The sequence below is a fragment of the Camelus ferus genome, chromosome 13, assembly GCF_009834535.1.
Source record: "Camelus ferus isolate YT-003-E chromosome 13, BCGSAC_Cfer_1.0, whole genome shotgun sequence".
Classification (NCBI taxonomy): domain Eukaryota; kingdom Metazoa; phylum Chordata; class Mammalia; order Artiodactyla; family Camelidae; genus Camelus; species Camelus ferus.
Genome location: NC_045708.1, coordinates 20,039,460 through 20,064,495, shown reverse-complemented (window position 1 = coordinate 20,064,495; position 25,036 = coordinate 20,039,460). Strand labels below are relative to the sequence as shown.

At 50.0% G+C, this 25,036-nt stretch overlaps 1 protein-coding gene across 14 annotated transcripts in view; it reads right to left on the bottom strand.

Moving 5' to 3' along the window:
- Window positions 1–22,069, bottom strand: part of EPB41 (erythrocyte membrane protein band 4.1) — a 169,265-nt gene extending 147,196 nt beyond the window's left edge. For 9 of the 14 annotated variants that reach the window (XM_032495690.1, XM_032495692.1, XM_032495693.1 and 6 more), the window contains exon 1: window positions 17,037–17,055. The gene's annotated coding sequence lies outside the window, so the exon portion shown is untranslated. Of the gene's footprint in view, window positions 1–1,226; window positions 1,246–1,543; window positions 1,785–17,036; window positions 17,056–21,885 lie in introns of those variants that run through there. The other 5 variants (XM_032495675.1, XM_032495670.1, XM_032495695.1 and 2 more) reach the window with 5 other exon arrangements.
- Window positions 22,070–25,036: the final 2,967 nt, after the last annotated feature.

The following is a 25,036-nucleotide window of genomic DNA, read 5'->3' as shown; positions in this document are numbered from 1 at the left end:
GTCATTATATCCATTTTTCAATCTGTCATTTATTGAGTGCTTCTTGTGTGCCATATATTCTGCTATGTACTCCACATGGATTATATTAATGATACCCCAAGAAACTATTTCATAAAATCAAAATGGGTCAGCTAGCAAAGAGCTTAGGTTTCCAAACTTAAAGAAAAGGAAAATGAAGAGTACATCAAGTTTTCATAAAAAGTGAGAGTTAATGCTACACAACAAAATTGGGATGAGAAGAATTATATAAAGATATACATTATACACAGCATATATATGTGTATATATATATATGTATATATATACACAGCAAATACATATATATATATATTTGATTAAGAGTCAAACCAACTACACATTTTGCCAGGACTGAGAATATAGAAAAAAGTAATGAGCAACAGCATTGAGTACCTCAAGAGATACTCCTCAAGAGAGTATAAATTCACTATAATAATATCCAAGACACAAGACATAACCATTTCTTGCAATTTTCCCTAAAAACAGAAAGAACAGAATAGCAGCTGTGAAATCACCCAGACTACTAAAAAAAAAAGCTCAGCATCTCTTAAAAAAAGAAAAGAAAAAAAACTAACTCCTAATCAGCAGTGCATGCCAAAAGACGACAAGTCTCCACAGACTAGTCATTTATGGTAGGGTACAGTTAAGAGAAACAACAGGATGACAGTCGCTATCATGTGGCCAGAAACCAATCCGTCAGCAATTTGTTTCACGTGAGATCACTTTCTCTTTCAAGAGAATGCCCGTTCCTGGGAAGAATAAACCTGTTTTGGCAAACCCCTACCAGGAATAACAGCCCAGGGATGAATCTCGGAGGGCGAGCCGAGATGCAGCCTGTCCGCAGGTAAAGGCAGCCTAGCAAGCAAGAGGAAATACGTCCAAGCCGACAGATGCGCGAACTGAAAAAAGAGGTCAGGACGCTGAGAGAATCGATTTAACCCTTTGGTACCTGGGACCTCGGAAGACTCAGCGGGAAAGCACGGAGCCCTCGGGTTTGGGGGATTTTGTCTTAATGATGCAAGTGTCTAGGGCGGGAAGGCCTTAAAGTCCTTCCAGGGCTCCCTCCAGCCCTCAGATTGCGCCTGACTTCTCCAGACGGCCCAGCTACCTCGTCACCAAGAAACCGCTCTGCGGCGGCACCCCACACCTTCACCACCCGAAACCTGCAACTCGCCCCCCTCTGGTCTCCTTCCAGGGCTCCTGCTCACCGTACAACGATTGACACAGCAGACGGTACCGACCTCCTCTCGTCAAAAATGCACCCCAGCCTAACTTTTAAACGCTCCCCCAGCGCCACCCGCGCCTCTTCCCCCTCAGGACGGCCACGTCTCGGCTCCAGCCCCTCGGCCGCCGGCGTGCGGAGGGCGTGCAGAGGCCGTGGAGCTCGCGCCCCCGGGCCGGGCCTGCGGGAGGTTGGAGACAAAGAGGCTGCGGCGCCGCCGCGGCCGCCAGGACCGTCCCCTCGGGGACAGCTCCGCGCCCCCCTACCCCGCCCCGCTCGCGCGCCGCCGCCGCCTCGCCTCACCGGTGGCCCGGGCTTCCGCGCCCGCCGCTGCAGCCGCCGGACGAACAATGGCAGGAGGAGACGCCGGCGTCCGAGGCTCGGCCCTCTGCGGCTCGCGGGCCCGCCGGCTGCTGGCGAACTGACTGACTAACCCACCGGCGGAGGGAGGGAGCGAGCGAGCGAGCGAGCGAGCAGGCAGCCCCGGCGCGCGCCCTCCCGCCTTCCCACCGCGAGGCGAGGCCGGCCCGGCCCGCAGCCAGCCCGCCCGCGCGCGCCCCTCCCCCTCTATTCGCCACAACATTGTAGTAAATTTCTATTGGACGGCGCCGGAGGGAAGGAGGGGGCCGGGCCCGCGGCCCGAGAGCCCATTGGCTGAGGCCAAGTTCCGGCTCCTCTCGTTTCCCCCACTCCCCTAGGCCGGTGAAGGGAGGGGAGGGGAAGGAAAAAGAGGGGAAAAGGCAAGGGGCTGGCCGGGTGTGCGCACGCGCAGGTCGAACCCACTCTGGGGTCTTAGGTGTTCCTGGCCCCTGCGGCACCCACGTGGGGAACATGGTAGCTAGTACCCTGAACTAAGGTGACACCCTTTCTTCCCCGAAGAGGGCCAGGTAAGAAGCTGAGATTTGGAAGCTGCTGCCAAGCTACCCCCAATGAATGTCCCCAATGCACCTAGTGACCTTGGGTAAGTCACTCAGCTTTCTTGGACCTCCGTTTCCCCATCTACTAACTTGACCGCCTCTAGGCGCCATTCCAACCCTGACATTTGATGAGATTTTACCTCTCCTGGCAGCTGCGTAAGGCCTGAAATAGAAGCTGAGTGTTGTGGTCACGTCAAGATTTCAGCTGTCTTCTGTATTTAAGGGTTTCCTAATTCTGCCGTGGCACCTTCAAATTCATGAAAACTTAGCTTTGGAGGTCTGGTCTCCAGCTGAACTTAGGTTGCTCTGACAATTGCCTGATGTGCCTTTATACCTTTCAGAAGTTTTAGAGGCTCCCCTGAACTTTCATAATCCCTGCCAAACTGATCTCTGAACAGACTAGCAGAAAGAAGGCTGTCTTAAGCATGGATCCTATAAGGTAAGGTAGATTCTGGTATTCCCATTTTAGAGATGAAGAACCCCAAGCAGAGAGACTTAGACCTGCCAGGATCCAAAGCCAGGCAACCTGACATTGGAGCCGTGCCAGCTAGACTGTCTCCTGGTTTCTAATCACAGCCCCCTCACATCTGATCTCAGCCTCTAGAAAAAGATTACCTGAGTTCACTTCTCAGTCTCCCTTTGGCCTTCTCTGCGCTTGTTTCTGACCCATAACGGGGAATAATAATAACAATTCCTACCTCATAAGAGTTTATTGTAAAAATTAAATGAGTTAAAATATGTAAAGGGCTTAGAACAGTGCCTAGCTCACAGAAAGATCTACATAAGTGTTAATTATTACTGCTATTTGGAGACTAAAATATGGACTGAGAGGTGTGGAGCTCACTGACATAGTAATGATATATTTGGTAAGCACTCAACTGTCAGCACAAAGCTGAGCACATTACATGGTTATCTGTTTGAAACATCCTAAGAGACACTTGATGACCACCTGATGACCCTATCTAAAACAGCCTCCACTTACATACCCTTGCCCTGCTTGAATTTTGCTTCATGGCAGTTCACCTGACTTTCTATCATATATTTATTTATTTGTCCCTCTCAATAAATTTGTGCAGTTTAGACCCACTAGATGCAAGCTCCAGGAGGGAAGGGACTTTGTCCTCTTGTTCAACTCCCAGAACAATGCGCACTCAGTAAATATTTGCTGAACAAGTGAATGAGTTATCCCCATGTTATATATAAGGAAGCTGAGGCTTAGAAAGGTTAGGTGACTTGGCCAAGGGCATTCTGTGCACTAGGGATGAAGCACCTGTTCTTGAATACTCTGGTTCCCTGCCTCAGGTCCTCGGGTTCCGGGAGCTCTAGCTCTACCATCTCTGTGCCTCACAGGCTTCCTTCATGTATCAGACCTGAAAATCTGGTACCGTGAGGGATAAATTCTGAAGATCAGTCACAAGACAGGTCACCACTACCACCACCGTGTTATCCAGCAAATTCAGACTCATGAAAACCAATATTCTCTATGCCATGAAATGCTAGTGGGCAATGACAGATCGTATTTAAAGAGGCTTGGTTGGACTGTGTAGTATTTAATAATTGTCACCCTGGAAAAAAGTGGGGGTCTTAGGCCAGCAGAAAACAGCTAGACATAAGGCAGGTGTAAACCACTCTTAAATTCAGAGTGCCGTGCAACAATGCACCTGTTGGCACAGGCTTTAGAATCTTAAAGAAAAGACTTAAAATCCAGTCCTGGCTTTTAATTCTTAGCCTGGAGATGAAAGAGCTTTTGTAAACTGTAAAGTACTATCCACACAGGAGGGATTTTTGTTATTAGTTAGGTACACATCATCACCTGTTAGGCTAAGTACCAGATCCCTGAGTATAGCTGGGCCCAACACATAGTAGGGCGTGAGGGTGAGGGGGGAAGTAATGCCCCATCTGAAGGCAGAGAAACTACCCTTATTCATGCCCCCATCTGCCCTCTCAGAAGAGGCCTCTGCAAACCAGACATCTGGTTCCAGCTCACCCTGCAGAGGCTGCCATTGAGTACAGGGTAAAGGTCCCAAGCACCATCTCTGAAGCTAATTTCCTAGGAAGAAACTCAGCTCCCTCCCTGCCTGCTGCTCCACGCTCACATCTGGGTGGCCATGCTCTAAGCCCCAGGATGGGGTCTCTAAGGGCCATCTCTATCCGCCTGCCAGCTGAGCCCACCACTGCCTCCCCCACCACCCCTCCTGTTCTTTCCTAGGGAATACAGGCTCTGCAAGCTGCCTGTCAGCCCCTGGAGCAGTCAAGGGCACTGAGGAAAAAAAAAAAAAAAGAAAAGAAAAAAGACAGCGTCGTGAAAGGGTCCTAATCCTTCCCCATTGCAAACTGAGCTCCAGCAAAAAGCAAACACCAGCTGCACAGAAGAGGGTGAAATTAGATGGTGAAATCAGGTGGTGATCAGAGGGGAAGGCCAGGGATGGTAGATGGGGCCTCCGATGACCTGGAAGAGATGAGATTGGAAGAAAGCCGGGGTAGGATGGGGGAACAGTTGGAGTCTGAACCATTCCCAAATCTGGGACGTGGGCAGATTAGGGACACAGCTGGCCTGAAACCCCAGTGATAGGGCTCATGGAAAATATTTGTCTGTTGTTGTGGGGGGTGGCAAGAGATGAAGAGGGCTTTGAAAAGCTGGGCCCACCAGCAAAATGTTCTGAATAGCCACTACTGAATAAAAACCAATCCTAGTACCAAAAGTACATGAAGAGGAGAGCTTTCCATCCTGCCTGTGGTCATGTAATTGCAGTCATTTTAGACCTTTTTAACACAAATGATAAATCAGACAAGCTATAAAAGGGCAGAAAACTCGCTGTTCATACAATAGAATGCCTTTCTAGGGTACTATTTTTAGTAGCAGTCCTTGAATTGTTCACAGAAAATATAGTTAAAGAAGGAGAAAAAATGTAATCACCATAAAGCCTCAATCGGAAATAACCACAGTCAGTATTTTGGTGGGAGGCATCCCTTCTAGTCCCTTGCCTTACAGATACGTTTTTTGTTTATATATGTTAAATTGTCATATGAAATTGCTAATTTTATAGGCTAAAAGTGGTCAAATATCAGCAGTTGCATATCATTCAACCTGATGCTTCTTTAAAATTTGGATCATATTCTTTCAGAACCAACTTTTTTCTCCTACCCATGTATTATGACATTTGCCTCGCCATTTCTAACAGTGCCCTCAAGTGGATAAACCATAATTTAATTATACCTAAATGTTGGACATTTAGGTTATTTCCCATTTTTCTCTCTGATATGATACTTGACAAATATCCTTTTATTTAAATCATACCCATGATTATTTTTTTAATGCACTGACTGCGGCATTTTTTTTTTAATTATAGCATACAAGGCTGCCTGTGCTGGTCATTTTTGAGATAAAAGAGAAAGAAATCAGCAGATGCAGTGAAAGACAATATCTCGAATGAATCTTTTTTCACATCTGAAAACACAGAGCACATTTTGACATTCTTTGATAGAATGCACTTTGCTTACAAAAATGGCATTAAGCTCTGTTTTAAAAAGTTCTCTGTGCACAGCAAAAGCAAAAAGCTAAATATGATTAAAATACATACATTGGAGTTGGCAAGTTATGTCCTTTCTGCTATGAAGATACTCCAAGAAACAAGGGGCAGAAGGGAAGGAAGTTGAAATTGTAAAAGAGGAGCCAGTGGACGGTTACTAAGGTACCCTTTAGACCTCTAGATTGACAGGAGTTAAAATTGAATAGGCCCTTAGAGATCAGCAGGCCCAAGCTGCTTTTAAACATATTGGGAAGTTGCCAGAAACTAGAAAAGACTTGCCCAAGGTCACAAAGCACAGGGGTGGCAGAGCCCAAACTTGAACCCAAGTTTTCTGACCCCTGCTGCAGATTCTGTTCACTGCCTTCTTTTAAGTCCAGCTACATTTCCCTTCCAAAGCTGGAGGCTGTGCTAAATCGTACAGCCATAAAACCTAGGACTGTCTGAGCCAGAAGGGACCTTAGAGATAATTTATCATTAAAAATAATGACAACTACACTTATTAGGTATTTACTATGTTCCAGGCACTTACTGAATACTTTATATGCATTAATGCATTTAGCTCCATAGCAACCCTGCAAAGTATTAATAGCCTCAATTATAGTTGAAACTACAGCCTAGAAACGATAGGTGATTTGCCCAACGACACACAGCTTACTAAGTCTGTCTGATGCCATTGTCCTCTGCTCCACGCTGCTTTCACATCACTCTCAGGAAAGCACTTTGGATATGATATGAAGGAGCAACATCAACATTTATCCCAAGACCCCAGAGAAAGGCTGTCGTGGCTGCTTCTGATTGGAGCCCTGGGACATTCAAGGAGGGACCCAAAGATCTGACCTCCCATGACCCTCCCCAACCCCCTTCTCTCACCAGCTGGAGTGAGCCTGATGGCCCTGATCCAGCAAAACCTCCAGCTCACTCAGGCTTAACCCACTAATTCTCTCTCCCTGTGGCAGGGAACCCTCTAGGCCCAGAGGGTTTCCCAAGAAACACAGGGACCAGCTCAGTGCCACCAGCTAGCTGAGCTCTTTCTAAACCTGCTGAAGTCAGCCTGGCCCAACCCTCACCTGGGAGAAGGCAGAGGCAGAGCTCTGGGGAAGCAGGAGGAGACTGGGCACCCACAAATGGCCAGGTTTGACCTGCCCCAGGATCCTCCAAAGCCACTGTGGCAGGACAGTTCCCGAGCTGTCTGTCTAGCATTCAGCTAGTCTCCATTTCTAAAACTTCCAGTGACTGCGAGTGTTTCCATGGGAAAACAAGAGCAATGACTACAAACAAGTTCTAGCCTTAGCTCTGCCCTAAGTTCACTGTGTGACTCTGGGCAAGTCACTTACCCTCTCTCTCAGGCAGCTCGGGCTGCCTTAACAAAATACCACAGCCTGAGTGGCTTAAGCAACAGAAATATAGTTCCTCACAGTTCTGGAGGCTGGGAGTCCAAGATCAGGGGCCACGCTGGTCAGGTTCTGGTGAGGGCTCTCTTCTGCCTGGCAGACAGCCACCTCTTCTTAGGTCCTCACTGACAAAGAGGGAGGGAGCTCTCTGGTGCTTCTTCTCCTAAGGACACTAATCTCACCATGAAGGCCCCTCCCTCATGACCTCATGTAACCCTAACCACCTCCCAAAGGCCCCATCTCCAAATACCATCACACTGGGGTTAAGGCTTCAGTGTGAATCTGGGGCAGGACACAAGCATTCATCAGTAACACCCTCTCTGGGCTCCCATTTCCTCACCAGTCAAATGGAGGTGCCTACCCAGGATGTCACAGAGGGTAGCAAGAAGGCTTATTTATGTGGGAGGTACAAAAGGTTTCTGCAGCTTACAAGCCCACACCCACACTGAGTGTGATTTTTATTGTTTATTTGCATTTTTATTCTGCTGTCAACCTCAAGGCAAAAGCCTCCCTGGAACTGAGGACACACTGGTCCCCCCTTTCTTCTTCCAGCAAACCCTTATTGAGCACCTAGTGTGTGTAGGCACTGGGGATCATGGAATGCATGAGATGAGCCCAGCAGCACTAAGAACAACCATCCTCATTCTCATGCCAAATTTGGGTTGGCAAGAAGAGGTAAAAAGATCATGGGCTTTTGAGGTAGGCAGATCTGGGTTCAAATCAAAGCTCCACTACTGAGAGGCTATATGAGTTCAGCCAAGTCACTCCTCCTCTCTTCTTTATCTATAAAATGCAGATGACACGTGCTAACCACTGTACCAAGTACTTTTTAATGTCTTATGTCACTGAACCTTTACAACAGCCCCTTGAGGAAGGTATGACTATAATTCCCATTTTACAGATGAGGAAATAGAGTCTCAGAGAAGTAAAAAACTTACCCAGACACCCAGTTAGGTGTCAGTTAGGACTCAAACCCACATCTGCCTGGCAACTAGTACTCTCCTAGCAGTTTAGAGATTGCCTGCATTTCTGTGACGGTCATTATAACAATACCAGCGTATGGCGTGCTCTCTGTGTGCCTAGATACTTTACCTACACTCTCTTATTTAGTCCTTACAACAACCCTATGGGGTGGATACTATTTTAACCCCATTCTTTAGCTCTGGGAACTGAAGTCAGAGAGGTGAAGCAATTTGCCCAATGTCACACAGCTAGGAAGGGGTATAATTGGGAACCCCAGTGTGTCTGACTCCAGAACCCTATCCTTGTCTACTACACTGCCCTGCCTCTCTGCCCTAGTGAAACCAAGCAGGTGTCTTTATCTCCTTATCTCTATTTGACAGACGAAAAAGCTGAGGCCCAGCAAGAGGTAGTAATGTGCCCTGGAGACCCACCAACTCAGCAGCTAAGCGGGTATTTGAACCCAGGCTCCTGAGTCTTAATAGGGTTGTTTCCTCCACTCATAATACCTGAATCCTGGACATCAGAAAATGCCCCTGTGAGCTGAAAAATGCCCCTGTGAGCTCCCAGTTTGGAGGCTATACCTAGCTCCCCCAGGGTTGTGGGGAGCCCCTTCTATACCAGGCCAGGCATGGAGAGCCAAGGGTGTAGGGGAGAAACTTTGCGGAATCCTGCCTGGGGAAGCCCAGTGCAGCTGAGCCGGTTACCCAGGTGCCTCTATCTTTTGGCATCTCTGTCTTGGTCTCCCTAAACCGTGGACCCATAGCTGGGAAGGGGAGAGTTATAGAGGAGGCCATTGCAAGCCTGGGCCCCCTCTGGCTAACACAGCTCTCTGCTGTGGTTTCTGCTGAAAAACAAAATCTCAATCCTCTGGGCCAAAGTGCTAATTACCAATAATGACATAATAACCATTGTGGGCCCAACAGCCAAACAGCCCCAACTAGAAATTCTGCATAGCTCAGGCTCAGGAACAAAAGATTTGGGCACTCAAACTGAAACTGATGCCCTGGCAGAAAATGTCAGAAGCAAAAGGGCTTCAGGGTTGACCCAACCAAAGTATTATGTGGCAAATGGAGAGAATGATGACCACTCATACAATTACTTACTGAGAATCTACTGTGTGCTCAGCACCGTGCTAGATCCAGAGAGAAGACGCTTCATTTATTCATTAATTCACTCCATAAATATTACTGAGCACCTACTATTAACCACACCTTATTCTAGGTACAGGGGATATGACACTGAACAAAATAGACAAAATCACCATTGTCACTGAGCTTATATTCCAGTGGGGAGAGACAACCAATAAACAAATATTCCCCAAAATATTGTACGGTGAAGAGTCATACGTGCTGTGGGGAAGAATAAGGTAGGAGGGAGGACAGGGATTGTTGGTATTGTAGGGTTACACTGTTAACAGGATAGTCAGGAAAGGCCTTACTGAGAAGGTGACATTTCAATCAAAAATTAAGCAGATGAAAGAACAAGTTATGAAAGGATCTAGGGGTAGAGTGTCCCAGACTGCAGGACCAGCAAGTTCAAAGGCCCTGGGGTAGAAGTGTGCCTGGTGTATTCATGGACTTGCCCAAGAGCACACTTGCCATCATTAACAGAGCTGAGAGGAAAGGAGTCAGACAGACTGATCACCCACCATGTACTTGAACTCTCTTAAATCTTAGGACAATTCTGGACGTAATAAGGATGATGTTCACTTTTCTCACCATTTTACAGATGAGGGAGTGAGAGCCAAAGAAGAAAAGTGATGATCCCACATCACACAGCTAGAATAGGTCTGCTTGCTTCCAGCATTCTCCAGCCTCCCCACTCCTCTTCTCTGTGTCTGGTCTATCCGAATGGACCCAAATCCAAAATACATGTTTATTGAGTGAATGAATGAACAGATGAACCCTGCGCATTTCTCAAGCCCTGCCTTCTCCGTGAACTTCTTCCCAGCTGGCCTTGGCTGACTTCTTGTCTCTGCTAATTATAGAGTAACGACAACAACAATTCCGGTGTGCCAGCTGTGAACTGAGTACTCTACCTGAATGATCTGATTTAGCCCTTAAGCACCTATAAGAAGGTGCTAATAATTTTCCCATTTTATAAGTGAGAAAACTAAAGCTCACTGAGGTAAAACAACTTACTAGAGGTCCCACCACTGGTAAATGGTGAAGCTGGGATTTAAACCAAGGTCTGTCAGCCCCCAAATCCCTTCTTTTAATCCTGTAATGTTAGTAGAAACCTCTGACATCAATCTATCCCCTTCCTTTTATAAACCAGAAACACAGGCTCAGAGAGGGCAGGAAGAGCTCGGGGGGGATGCAGCCCTCCAGCCCCGCTTCTGGTGGTCCTTCTCCTCTACCAGATTTGGGGCTGTGGACCAAGTTTTCCCTTCTAGACCTATTTCACAGCCTCTGCAAAAGTCTTAGTGTTGTCCCAGCTCCCTGAAGACAGCCCTGGGGAGCTCACAGTCCCCCTCTGCCCCCTCAGCCCTCAACTCTTCCCACTGTGAAATCAGCAAAGGCCTGGGTAACGCAGGACCCTTCCAACTCTGCTTTTCCAAAGCATTTGCTGTGGCATTTGATCAGAGGAGGCTGTGGAAAGGAAGCTCTGTCCTCGCATGGCTCCTGGAAGAGAGACCGTGCAGGCTTGGCTCCAGGAGGGCAGAGATGGGCCGGGGGCAGAGGTTAAAATCAGGTTGAGGGTGAGGCTAGAGTGCTCCAGCCAAAGGAGCGGGGGTGAGGGGCAGGGTAAAATATGCTGAGCCTCTAGCTTTTAAACTGGTTTATTGGGTGTCATTTGTTCAATAAGAAACTATCAAATACTCAAGTGTCTAGACTGGGAAGAGGCAGGGGCAGAAGAAAGTTCTTAGAGGCAGGAGTTACCACAGCAGTAACAGTTGCTACCTACCATTGAGACCTCACAGTGCTGAGCCCTGGACCAAGTGCTTTATCTACATTACTGCCAATCCTCACAGTAAAATCAGCCCCATTTTACAGCAGAAGAAACTGAAGCTCAGAGAGGTCACATAGCCAACGTGACCACATCACACCCATTCACAGGACAGTGCAAAAAGGGTCTGGAGATCGCGCTCCTGCTGCATGACCTTGCACCATCACTCACCTGCTCTGATCTGAGGTTCCTGCATCTGTACCAAAAGGGACTTGGTCACCAGCCTCTGCTGTAAAATCCAAGAGGCTCAGGGATCCAGTTCTGCTCAGACTATGGACCTTCTGGTACAGGACATCACACTTGCTCCTCTCCCAATCACGGGGAAAAAGGGACCTGATTATCAGCTTCCAGGGAAAAAAAAAAACTACATATTTTCAAAATAATTGTCCCTTTTTCAGGGCTGCTGCTGGCTTTGGCCTCTAGCCCAGGAGGGGCCTTTTGGGTGAGGAGTTGTGGGGGATCCCAGGCCTCAAGACTGAGTGTCCTTGGGCCTGAGGCCAAGGGGGACAAGGGGCAAAAGGGAGCAAGCCTGGTGGTGAGCCAGGACCCCTCTGGAGATTTGGGCTTGTTTCTTAATCCTTTCCTTCCTTTGTTGGCCAGAGCAGGCTGCCAGGAGAGGCAGGGGAAGCAGTGGGTGGGGCCAGGGAGACCAAGGAGCCCAAGTAATGATGGTTTAAGTGGAGCTGCTTTTCATGGGCACCCATTACATGCAGACACTGTGCAAGGGCCATTTGTGGGGATTACCTCATTGGAGCCTCTGCACTTCCCTGTGAGGAAAGCTGCTGCCCCATCTCACTGAGGTGGAAACTGAGGTTCAGAGAGGGCAAGTGACTGAAGTCCACACAACTTATATGGCAGAGCTGACAGGGGACCCAGGTTGTTGACTCCTCAGAGAGGCAGCCACTGGGTGTGACTAGAGTGGGGGAAAGAAGGAACAAGGAAGGAAGAAGGGGGAAGGAGCAGGGTGGAAAGGGCCTGATGGCCTCAGTGAGGGGAGCAGGCAGCTATGAGGGTTCAGGAAGGATAGGGCAGCAAGTGCCCATCTTCAAAGTGACGTCTCCAAAGCCCTTCGTGATCTGGACCCTGCTTCCCTGTCTGGCCTCCTCGCCCATCACTGCCTACCTCTCCCTTTATGCTCTGGCCATACCAGACTATGAACTTACAGACCTGACCACCTTATGTAGGTTCAATACTTCACACATGCTGTTCCTTAGGCCTAGAAATTTGTTCCTTCCACTGTCTGCCCAGAGACCTCTTATTCATCCTTCAAATTCTAGCTTAGCTATCTCTTTCCCCATGCCTACAAAGAGTTAACTGCCTGCTCAGCTGGGCCTGCTGTGAAGTGCTTCATGCCTTTTGAGGGGCAGGAACCCTGTCTGAGTCATCTTTGTGCCCCCCAGAACCTTGTGCACAGTCAGTGCTCAATAGATGTTTGTTGTCTCCTACCATATGATCCAGCAATCCCACTCCTGGACATATATCCAGAGGGAACCTTAATTCAAAAAGATACATGCACCCCAATGTTCATAGCAGCACTATTTACAATAGCCAAGACATGGAAACAATCTAAATGTTCATCAACAGATGACTGGATAAAGAAGTTGTGGTATATTTATACAATGGAATACTACTCGGCCATAAAAAATAATAAAATAGTGAGTTGTATTCCATTACATACATATGCTGCATCTTCTTTATCCATTCATCTATTGATGTGCACTTAGGATGCTTCCATATCTTGGCAATTACAATGTTGCTGTTAATACCGGGGTGTATGTATCTTTTTGAATTAATTCTTATTTCGTGGTTGGCTTTATTCATTTGATAACTATATAAGTTTAAAAAGCTAAAGCTCTAAACGTTCTTAGAAACAATGGACAGTACATATACATAAATTTTTAAAACTATGTGCAGTATATTGTGTATATGTATTTACATACAATATATTGTATATGTGCAGTCAAATTTTAACAATTCTACCTAATACAATTCTACCCATAATAAAACTGAAAAAAAAATAAATAAAATAACGCCATTTGCAGCAACATGGATGGACCTGGAGATTGTCATTCTAAGTGAAGTAAGTCAGAAAGAGAAAGAAAAATACCATATGATATCACTTATATGTGGACTCTTAAAAAAAAAGACAAATAAACCTATTTACAAAACAGAAACAGACTCACAGACATAGAAAACAAACGTATGGTTACCAGGGGGGAAAAGGGATGGGAAGGGATAAATTGGGAGTTCGAAATTTGCAGATACTAACTAATTTATATAAAGTAGATAAACAACAAGTTCATACTGTATAGCTCATACTGTTCATACTGTTCATTCAATGTCTTGTAAAACTGATGGTGAAAAAGAATATGAAAACAAATATATGTATGTTCACGTACGACTGAAGCATTGTGCTGTACAGCAGAAACTGACACAAGACTGTAAACTGACTATACTTCAATAAATATATATATTTTTTTTTTAAAAATAGATGTTTGTTGTCTCTATTTGTATTTTATCACTGAATCTTTGAGGCCAGCAAAACAGGTTTTCTTCTCACTCTCAAGGTGAGGAAAACAGAACAAGGGTGGGAGTGACTTCCCAGGGTCACGGAGACCTTTGGTGACGCTGGTAGGGCTAGGACCCAAGGCTTCTCTGCACCACACAGCCCCTGTCTGGTTCCCATCCTAAAGAGCTCTCATCCCTGCCAGACCTGCCAGGGTCACCACAAGGGACCCCCAAAGCAGGAGCAGGGGGCATGGGCCTTGGGGGCCACAGGCCTTGCCCGAGTGTCCAGATCAGACATAGCTGCTGACTCGGAGAACTGAGGCAGAAGGTGGCAAGGAGCAGGCAGTGGCTTTTACCCCTCAACCCAGCTGTGTCCCTCAGCCAGAGATCCCAGTAGGCCCCATCATCCACAGACCCCAAGACCTCACTCTCATATCCTTCCCCTCCTGCCTTCCCACTGCAGTCCCTTGTCACACCCTGCTGGCTCTGCCTCCTGGGTAGAGCTTACAGCCACCCCTGCTGCCCATCCCATGGCTCAGTCCCAGGCCCCTTATCTCAGCAATGCTCACCTGGAGAGTTTCCCCTGCCCCTTCCCGCCTGTTCTTCCTCCACACCAAGGGATCCTCCCAAAATACAAGCCCGGCCATGCCATTCCCCTGCTTCACATCCGATGGTTCCCCGTGGCTTCTGGGTCAGGTCCCCTAACTCCCCTGAGCCTGTCTCTCCAACTGCATGCCCCCAAGTGCAGGTCATGGCTCTGTCCCTTAGCAAAGCAGTTCTTTCCACTAGGAATGCCCTTTCTCCTGGTCTCTGCCTGAGGAGATATTCACAGTTCACACTTCAGTGCATCAACCAAAGGTAGAGGTGGTAGTTTCTGTGTCCTCCTCCTCGACCAGGCTCTGAGCTTCCAGGGGAGGAGGTGGTGGGGACAGAGAAGACACAGGTTCACGTCTGCGCCCCATGCCCAGCACAGGGCCTGGCACAGGGTGGGGATGAGTGAAAGCAGATGGCTAGGAAAGGGAGGTAAATTCTTATTTCCAAGAGGCCTCCTCCCTCCCTTCACCCGAACCTGTTAGGTTGGTTACTACCCGATTCTCCCCAGCAGGTTCCTCCCAGAGCTGGTCTCCACTGTCTCAAGAGGGATATCTTTGTAATCCCAAAATGTACTCATAATTACAACTATAATAATAACAATAATTACTGTCGTTGAGTACTCACCGTGTGCCTCACGTGCATTATTTAATCCTCACAAGAACTCTAGGAGGGAGGGAGGTTCTTTTTTTAGCCCCATTTTACAGACAAGGAAACTAAGGCTCTAAGAGGTTTAACGTCTTACCTAAGGTCACACAACTAGTAACCCATAAATCTAGGAGTCAAAGCCAGGTCCGTCTGACTCTCAATAACTATGCTGTCTGGCCTTCTCCTGTTTTCTCTTCTCTCCTTTCTTCAAAATTCTTAGAGCACGAGGCTGGGTGGGGGTACTATGTGTGTGTGTGTGTGTATCTATGTGTTCAGCAAACAGTCCAGCAGCCCCCACCAATCCTGTGCTGGTCGACAGAGATGCACAGAGAAGACTTAGACCCAGCGTCTGCCTCCTTGGGGGATATAAGACAGTTTCACACTAAGAATGGGGGCCTTGGAGTGAGCAGTCTTGGGTGTGAGCCCTGGTTCCACCCATAAATAACTATGTGAGTCTAGGTAACTCTCTTGATTTACTCAGCACCAGTGTCCTCATCCATAAAGTAGGGGCCATAATGTCTAATTCATTGGGTCATTGAGAGGACTAGATGAGATAATGTATTGAAAATAACATAACAACCAGCCCAGCATATAAGAAACATCCAATAAATGGCAATAGTATATATGAAGACTAGAGATTCTCAGGATCCCTAGGCCAAGACGGGATGCAATTCTCCAGGGCCCTCCCTGGAGCCTCCTCAGCCAGAGCCAAATAGTAATAATGACAATGATGCCTAATCCACTCATTTGCTCGCTGAATAAGACTTCAAGGGAAGTATCCTTTATTAGCCCCATTTTACAGGTGAGGCAACCGAGGCCCAGATAAGGTGGGTTACTGAGCCAAGTCATACAGCAAAAAATGGCAGAGGTGGGGATTCCACTCAGGGCAGGAGCCAACTCTTCTCCCTGGGCCCTCGCCAGCCTGCTGGGGAGTCTAGGGGTCCTGACTCCTGGATTCTAGTTCCACCTAGGTGGCAAGTTAAATACAGGAGAAAGGATACAAAACAGAAAGACTCACAGACATAGAGAATAAACTTATGGTCACCAGTGGGTAAAGGGGTGGGAAGGGATAAATTGGAAACTGGAAATGTGCACCTCTGGGGGAGTGATAGAAATGTTAGCTATCTTGATTGTGGTAATGGTTTCATTGGTGTATACCTCTATCAGAATTCATCAAATTGCATATCTGAAATATGTGTAATTTACTGTACAAGAATCATACCACAATAAAAGTGTTAAAAAAAAAAAAAAGTAGGAGAAAGGAGCTAAAAAGAGGAACATTTTACTTAGTCCCCTCCCAGAGTGAGCCCAGGACTGGGAGGAAACCAACAATTACCAAGCAGGGTCCTGTGCCCGGCACTTCTCATTGGCTCCTTCCCATGCCCATCTAGGGCAAGTGTCATATGCATGTCAAAGATGAGGTCTCCAGGACTCAGAGAGGTTAGTGACTTGTCCAAGGTCACACAGCTAGGACAGTGGTAGTCCTGGGAGGCAGAGTCCCTCCTCACCCCTCCCATCTTCACCCCCAGGCCTCCCCAGTTGTCTCTCCATCCTGATGAAGCCCAGAGGCTCTGCCCGTCCTTCCCCAGGCCTAAGCAGAGGCCCTCAGTCTAGCTGCCTAGGCCCCTCTCTCTGCTGATTGATGCCTGCTTGGTGCGTAGCCCCACACAGTTCAGAGGACCCAGAGGGCACTTAACAGAGAATCCTGGCCTCCAGGGAACTCACAGTCCTGTAAGCAAAGAGGCGACCTGAATTCACTGAGCCCCTCCAATGCTGGGCCTTCATATCCACTAGCCATTGAATCCAATACAAGGCACACTGTGTGTGGTGATACTGAATGTGTTCGTTCATTCAGAAATATTCATTACACACCTACTACGTGCCGCTCTACCCTAGGTGCTGGGATACAGCAATGAACAGATGAACAATACTGGCTTTCATGGGGCTTACATGAATAAAAGAACAAACGTACTTGTGTCAGGTGGGTGTTAATATTCCCACTTTACAGATGCAAAACTGAGACACAAAGAACCACCCAGCAGCACGTGGCAGAATAAGGATTCCACTCCATGCCAGTCTGCCCCAGAGACCTTTGCTCTGTATCACATAAGCCAAAAATCGCCGCATCGGCATGTCAGGCATCGGGACAGAAGCCAGCTAACTTCAGAGTTAGGGTCTTCCCTCAGTTCTCCCGCCCCGACCCCTGAGCCCCCTTTTACACCTCCCAGTGGCCTCGGAGCCACAGGATGTGCATTAGAGTACAGCTGGGTGGCAGTTACTTAGCCAAACCAGTACTCACCCAGAAGCAGCCACAGGGTCACGCAGCCGGTCAGGAAGACGCCGTGGAGCCATCGCCACAGTGGCACATGGAAGCAAAGGACAGCAGTGAGACACAAGCACAGCCAACAAACAAGCTCTTTGGGGCCCCTCTCTAGCAAGGGGGAAACCCTGCCCTCGCTCTGCCTCGGGGGCTCTTTGGGGCAGACACCCTCTTAGTCAGCAGTCTGATACTCTGATAATCCACCCTGAGCTCATCAGGGCCCAGCCCACAGCGGGCAGCAGGATCCCTGTGGACAGACATTAGCTGAGCACCTGTGGTGTGCCAGGTGTTGGTCCCTGCTCCTCAGTGGGGAGACAATCTAATAACTGAACTACAACTGTGATGAATGCTTCAAAAAGGAGACTTAAGAACTTGGGTTCAAAAAAAAAAAAAAACTTGGGTTCATACCCTGGCTCTATCACTTACTAGCTTTGTGACATTGGGCCTATTTCTTAACTTCTCTGTGCCTCAGTTACTCATCTGTAAAATGGGGAAAGTATTAGTACCCATCTCCAGGGTTGTTGTGAAGATTAAGTGAGTTAATACATTTGAAATACTTTGAACAATGCTTGGCACAGAGTAGCACAGTGAACTATTCATAAGCGTTAGCCACTATTATCACAGGGAGCTGTAGGCTGGGTTTCAGAGGGACCTAGTATGGGCCAGGCCACCACCTAGCTGACAAGGTAGAAATTAAAGGAGACAATAAGAGATGAAGCTCTGAGACCTGTGCCTGGTGCGTGGTAACTAATTACTCAATAAATAGTGGTGACATTCTTCGGGCTGTTCTCAGGGCACCCGCAGGGTAAAGAATCTCAGCAGAGTCGCCCTCAGAAATGCTCCCTCCCCACAAACACACAGCCACATCTGCAGCTTTGGACCCATGTTCTCACTTGATTCCACGAATGCCTCATCTCCTTTGACCATCACAATAAACCGAGAAGTGGTCAACAGCAAGATTATTACTATTCCCATTTTACAGATGGGGACAGTGTGTTCTTGGGCACTCACTTCACACCTCCAAGTCAGGTTAAGTGGTCAAGCCAGAATTTCAGCTGGCATCGGCCTGGATGTTGTTGTCTGGGGCTTGCTTCCCTGCCATTTTTCCCTTCAGTCTCTGCAATACTAGCTGCCCAGCCCCAGACAAGCCTTTGAACCTCTCCAACCTCCACCCGAAATAGTTGTTTTCAGACAGCCCAGGGTCCAAGCTGTTTCTGACCCAAACTCTCCCTCCAAAGGCTCAGCCCACTGCTACCCGACCCCTCCTCAAACCCTTTACCCCTTTGCCGACCTCAGCCACTAACCCACGGACCAAGGAATGCCTGCACTCACCCCTCTAAACCCATGCTTTACAGATGAAGAAACTGAGGTCCAAAGTTGGCCATGTACCCAGGGTTGCCTTTCAGTGACCAGATCTAGCACCGGCATAGTCAGGTGGGGCTGGCCCTCTGGGCAAACTCCCTGTGGGGCCCTGACCCACAAGGTGCTCCCTCTGCTCCTGTCCCCTTGTCATTGGGCCCAGTGGGCTCCTGAATAGCTTGTCCCCCAACTCCCCAGCCTGAACATCCCAGAGCTCTGAGCTCACCCAGCAGGGGCCAAGCAGGTTCTGCAGTTCAAGGCTGAGCAATGTAGGTGCCTCAGTACCTATTGGGTAGAGGCTCCCCCTTTCAGTTGAGTCTGTGCTTTGGTGTAAGACAGATGTAGGTTACAATCCCAGCCCAGCCACTTCCTAGCTGTGTGACTTTGGTGAAGTCAATTCTCCTCCCTGAATAGGGATAACACCTATTCCCTCATGAGGATGTAAGGATTACATTAGTTAGTGCTGCATATTAAAGGCTTGGTACAGGAGGTGTGGGTATAGCTCCATGGTAGAGCATACACTTGGCATGCACAAGGTCCTGGGTTCAATCCCTGGTACCTCCATAAAAAAAAAATTCAAGGCTTGACACAGAGCATCGTGTACAGCAAGTGCTTAAGAGGCTGCAGCTCTAGGTATGATTAGAGAACACAGGCCAAGAACAGGACTTCAGGGTTCATCACAATCACCTTGCCCTTGCCTCATTCTCTCCCCTCCCCACACGTAGGATGAGGGTAGTCCCAAATCAGGTCCTGGAGGCTGTAGTAATGGGTGCTGGAAGATGCTTAGAGACCCTAGGATCTCATCTGCCCTTTGCATTTCACAGAAAGAAAAACTGAGATCCAGGGAGGAAGACAACTGCCCACAGAATACCAGGGAGTACAATCCTGCCCCTTTTAATAAACATCAGACCTGGGGAAACTCGAATGCCCCACCCCCCAGGGGACTATCATAAAGATCCACTCTGTGAAGCCCCAGAAATTTCAGGCCACCATGATCTCTATGGTGAGCCCTTCATGGGGATCCTATTCAGCTCTTTGGCTAGCAAACCCATATGCGGCACACAGTAGGTGCTCAGGGAAGACTTAGGGAATAACCTCATGAAATTCCTTGCTGGTTCCACAGCTCTGCTCAGGCTCTCCCTCTAGGGGTCTCTCCTTGCATCTCCCTTCCTCTCTCCCACCCTGGCCAGCCTCTGTCTCTGGTCCAGTCAGCTGCACCCAACTCCAGCCAGCAGAGCTCTGGGCATCCAGAGACCTGTACAACGTCAGCATCTTCCCAGCCAGGCTGGGATGTTCCTGCCCAGCCCAGCCAGCCAGGCTTTGGGCCAGGATCCACACTGCAGAGAGGGTGCTGGCCTTGCCCTGCCAGGGGTCCCACCCCCACTGGCTTAGGGAGTGGGGCAACCTGGAAGCTTCTATTGGTACCTGGGGCCTTCGGAAGGGAGGCCAGCCTGTTCAGGGATGGGCTGATCAGGAAACAAACAGGTGTGGGTCCTCCTCCCCTCACTGAGTGGTACCCACACACCCAGGCACTCCACCCGCATCCCACATTGCTAGGCCCTGGCAGGCCCTGCCTGACTCTCTTATGTACATAGAGAAAACCTCAGGGCATCCCCACTCCATTCCCTTCTTGAAACTCCCCTGCTGGCCTGTTCCCACACCAGCTATCCTTCTGGTCACTGCACACTCATTGCCTCATTTGATTCTGCTAATCAAATGTAATGTCTGGGTTACAGACTAAGGAGGAACCTAGGGCTCAGAGAAGTGAAGCGACTCATGCAAAGTCACACAGCAAGGAAGTGGCAGGACTAGGATTCAAACCTAGTTCTGCTGCATGCAAAGCCTACAGGGAACCAGAAGACCCCTTCTGTCCCCCTTCTTTGCTCCCTAGAGCCTCAGGATCTTCTCCTTTCCAAACTTTCCACCCCCTCTGCAAAGTCTCTCCTCCCCATTTCTAGTCAGAATTAACAATTCCCACCGCATGGCTGCTATGACACCTTGTTTACAAGCACCCAACAGCAGCAGGGTACAGGAGTTATTTCTGAGGTGTCTGTTTCTCTGTCACCCAGAGAGGCCTGAAAGGCAGGGAAGGATCCCAGCCAGTGCTCCTTAGACCTGAGACTCTGTCACTTCTCTCTCCCCCTCCCCCCATGCAAAAGTCCTCTGGCCTCCTCTTGTTGATCCCTTCCCCACCCCCAACCTCCTGCTAAGAACAGTCCCCAGGCCTGGAACTGGGGTGAAGGTGGGGAGCATGCTGAAACCTCAAGGGCTCTGTGCCAGCGCTCTGGCCCCTCCTTGGCCCCTCCCTCTTCACTTCCGTAGCTGAGCAGCTGCCCTGACCGGACACCAGGCAGTTCTCACAAGGACTCCCAGCTGCCCTAAACCCCAGCTGGGGTCAGACTCTCCCCAGGCCTCCTGAAGATAAGGGTTCCAGAAGCAAAGCGGGGGCTACCTTCAGCCCTAATCCGGGAACTCGAGGGGCCACATTCAGCCACTCCCTCCCAGGAGAAGCTGTGGGCCTCAGAGTAATCTCCCCCACCCCTACCAGGGTAGTCCTCCCCTCCCTCCTTCTAGGGCAAGCTAGGGCTGAGGTCGGTCCGGACAAGTCCCCGCCTCCAGTTTGCTGGAGGGGAGAAGTCCCACCCTACCGCAAAGAGGTGGGGTCTGCTGGAAAGTGTAGGTAAGGGCGAGAAAACTCTTAGGGAAAGACTGACGACAGGGAGACGGAGAGCCTGGGCCACTCAGAGACGAGATGAGAGACACAGGGAATCGGGGATGAGAGCAAGCAGGAATCAGAGACCGACAGAGAGACCCGGCAGACCAGGGACAGAGAGAAGTCCCTTAAACCAAGCCTGGAAGGGAGCGTGTGCGGCCGGGGCGGCGACATGAGAGCCACCCCGGCGGGCAGAGCCGGCGCCCCAGCTCGCGAGTCCCTCAGTCAGAAAACTCAAAGTCAGTTACGTAAGTGCCGGAGCGGGGCGCGGGGCCCCAGGCCCGGGTGCCCCCTCCCGCTGCGCACTGCCCTCCCGTCTGCTCCGGCCGGCGCTGCGGCTGGCCCCGCAGGAGCACGCGGCCCGATAGGGCGGGGTTGCGGGGGGCCCTGGGCTGCAGCACTCCGCAGAGACCGACCCGCCGGCACCTAACCCAGGACCCACGCTCCAGACCGGCCCGGGACCGGCTGGGACCGCCAGTGCCAAGCGTCCAGCTCCGGACGCGAGCTCTCAGACCCCCTTCCTGTCGCCCCTGTCCCTCCCCGCACCCTGAACTTCGAGACAGCCCAGGCCCCTCTAGACCTCCCAATTCGGAACTTGGGACTCGGGACCCCTAGAGACCCCTACCCCAATCCTTAGACCCTGATCTCCCCCCCAACCCAGCGGGACAGCCCGGGGCCCTTGGGAGTGGGGCCATCTGTCTCTTATCCTGTGCCTCCCGGGGGCCCGAGGTCGCCCCTGAGGCGGTCCAGGCTCACCTGGGCCGGACGGGGCGGGGACCTGGCCGGGCCGGGCCTGGCCGCGTTCTCGGTCTCCGCAGCTCTCGCCCTTTAAGAGGTTCCTGCCACTTTGCCCCGCCGGGGGCCTCCACCTGCACTGACAGGGCAACTCTGGCGCGAGGCCCCGCCCCCGACCCGCAGCGCCTTCTGATTGGCGCAGGCAACTGCCAGTCGGAAGGGCGGCGCGGGGAACAGGGTCCGGCAGTGTGAGCGTCGCAACCGGGAAGGGGCGGGGGCTGCAGGTGCCGCCTGACCCGACGCCTAGTTCAGGGCAGCCGCGTGTTGACCCGCTGGGTGTGGGGAGGGTTGAGCAGGAAGCTCCTGTATTGGCTGTTGTGTTCCCTGACGTCATATGGCAAAAGTATGATGCAATTTGCCACGTGGTGCTGTCCCTAAGGGTAGGAAGGGAAATAGGGAATTGGTCGAAGGGGATCGAAGAAAGTGACCCTGACTAGGACACTTGGATGACCTGTCCCACCTGTGTGACCTTGAGCCAGTCACTTCTCTGAATCTGAGTTTCCTGTGAATTTTACATTGTTTTCCTGAGAGTTAGGGATATATGTTAAGTGCAAAGCACAGGTTTGGCACACAGTAGGTGGCTTCAGTAAATGTGGGTTCTGGTTCCCTTCATTCCCATCTTGCCACGCTTCTCAGAGATTTTCCTCGTCCTGATCATCCATCCCATCAGCGCTGGAAGGGGCTTACATGGTAACTGGTCCAAGTTCCCTCCTCTCTACCTATTTTCAGACCTGTGCTCACATACCTCCAATGACAGGAGGCTCACCACCTTACAGGCTGGCCTCCTTCCTTTTAAAACGTCCTGAGACTTCAAAAGCTCTTCCTAAGATTAAGGCCAAATCTGCCCTTTAGGAGTTCTGCCCACAGAGAACAAACCTAAATCCCTCTTTCCATGTTGAGGAATCACAGAATCAGAGGATCCTAGGATATTATAGGTTGAAGAGCCATGAAGAGCTAATCCCTTTTGGGAGCAGACTGAAGCCCACTGAAGACAAGTGACTTCCTATGACTTCAGTGATCTTCCTATCAGATGGGCTTTGGAATCAGACTGCCTGGGTCTCAGTCCCCAACACTGCCACTTATAAGCTGCATGTCATTCAATGACATAATACATGTGAAATACTAAAAACAGTGCCAGTCTCAGGGTAAGCATCCAAACAATGTTAGTATTATTGATGTTAATGTTATATCAAGGTCATAAATTCATGTTTTGCACCCCAAATTCACTGAAGCCTCCTCTGAATCAAGTCTTGCTTTAGGCTTCAGGGCCCTGGTCCTTGCCATCAAGAGGCTCACAATATAGCAGAGGAGGGTCTGACTGATCCCCTAGATCTGGGGGATGCTTTCAGATAAAGGTGGGCAGGCTCCAATGCACCACAGAAGCTTTGGTTCCTTTAACCAGAAATCTGGACACTTGAGATCCCTTCAGTCCCTAGCCCAGTGGACCCCACAGCTGACATACACAGTCAGGTTCCCAAGCATACTGACACACCTTCCACTTGTCCACATTTTCACCTGCCCATCAGGTGGTATCGCCCAGTGGTTAAGAGTTTGGGATTCGGCAGCAATTGAGTCTAGACTCTTCATCTTACCAGCTTTGTACCTCTGGGCAAATCACTTTTCCTCCGGATTAATAAGAGCCCCAACTTCATATAGAGCTGTTTCAAAAATCAGAGTATGTGAAAATACATATGCAAATACCCAGTAATGGATCGAGTATTATTTTTTAATTGCTGCCACATATATTCATATACCCAAGAGAGAAAGCAGGCTGTGAATGTCTTGAATTAGCCTCCGCAAACGGGGTTTCCTCCCCCACTCCTACCCCCATCCCCGCCCCCGCGTCTGACTCCTCCACAATCAAAAGGGCGGGGCGAGGAGAATCCCGCAGCGACCCGGACCGGCTATTCTGAGGAGTTGCCGCAGGCCCCGCCTCCTCCCGGACTGGGGCGGGCTCTTGGCTCCCCTGTTAGGCTGGAGCTCCCTGTGAGTGACTCAGCAGCGCCTGCGCCTGCCGGGGCCTGATAAGTGTGCGTGCCTGGGAATCTGTGTGTGTCGGGGGTGACCATGGAGGGCTCTGTGTTTCTGAGTTTGTGCGTGGGGAGTGCACGTGGGAGTGTGCTTGTGATCCTGATCTTGTGTGTGTGTCTCATCTCTGTGTATTTGTGTGTGTATGCGGGGGAGGTAGGTGCCTCTATGGGTGTGACAGTGTGCCCTTGCTGGTGAGTTTGCATAGAGGGTGTGACTCTGTTTGTGTTTGTCACTATGTCATATAAACAAGTTGCCACCACCAACCCAGGCACTGGGGCCCTACAGAGCTTTGCCCTGCCCAGGGCCTCTTCTGCCCAGACAAGCCTGGGTTTCTTGTTGAGGTGACTTGTGCACTTGTGTGGGTGAAAGTGGCTTTGTCTGTCACTGGGGGGTGAGTGGGTGGGGTGCTGTCACTGACGGGACTTCAGGCCCCCTGCCCCACTGCCTCTGCCTGTTAAGTCTCCACCTCCCTCTCCAGACTGCAGGGAGGAGTTTGCTCCCTGAGATGCTGGCTGGGGTGGAGGTCTGATCCCACTGAATCTTTACGGCCAAAAGTGTTCTGAAGAGGGTCTGAGAGCAGAAGTGACAGCCCAGGATCACACAGCTCTTAGGTAATGGTAGGCATGAAGGTTACAGGCAGGGGGCCGATCTCTTCCCCAGACTGAGCACCCAGTTTGCCTGGGGCCTGTGGGGCCTGATAAGCTTGGGGGGCAGGGGAAGGAACCTGTTTGTGTCTCCCCTCCTCCTCTGAGTTCCCTGGGCCTCCAGCCAACTCCTTATCCTGCTGGAGCCTGGGCACTGCCACCAGCTTCAACTAGGTGATTGGGTCTTGAGTGGGGTGATAAAGAGACCAGGTGACAGGCTAGGGGCTTGGGGGCTGGGGAGGCAGGGCTGATGTGGGAGCATCTGCTCCTTCCACAAAACTTAATTGGGCACGTTACTCAAAACTGACCAATATCCTGCTCAGTCTAAGAGGGGAAGGACATCACAAGACCAGCCCACAAGGGATGGTGGAGACAGAGCTGGAAGCTAAGGGGTGTGGCTGGAATCTGTTTGAATCCTACCTCCACCATTCACAGGG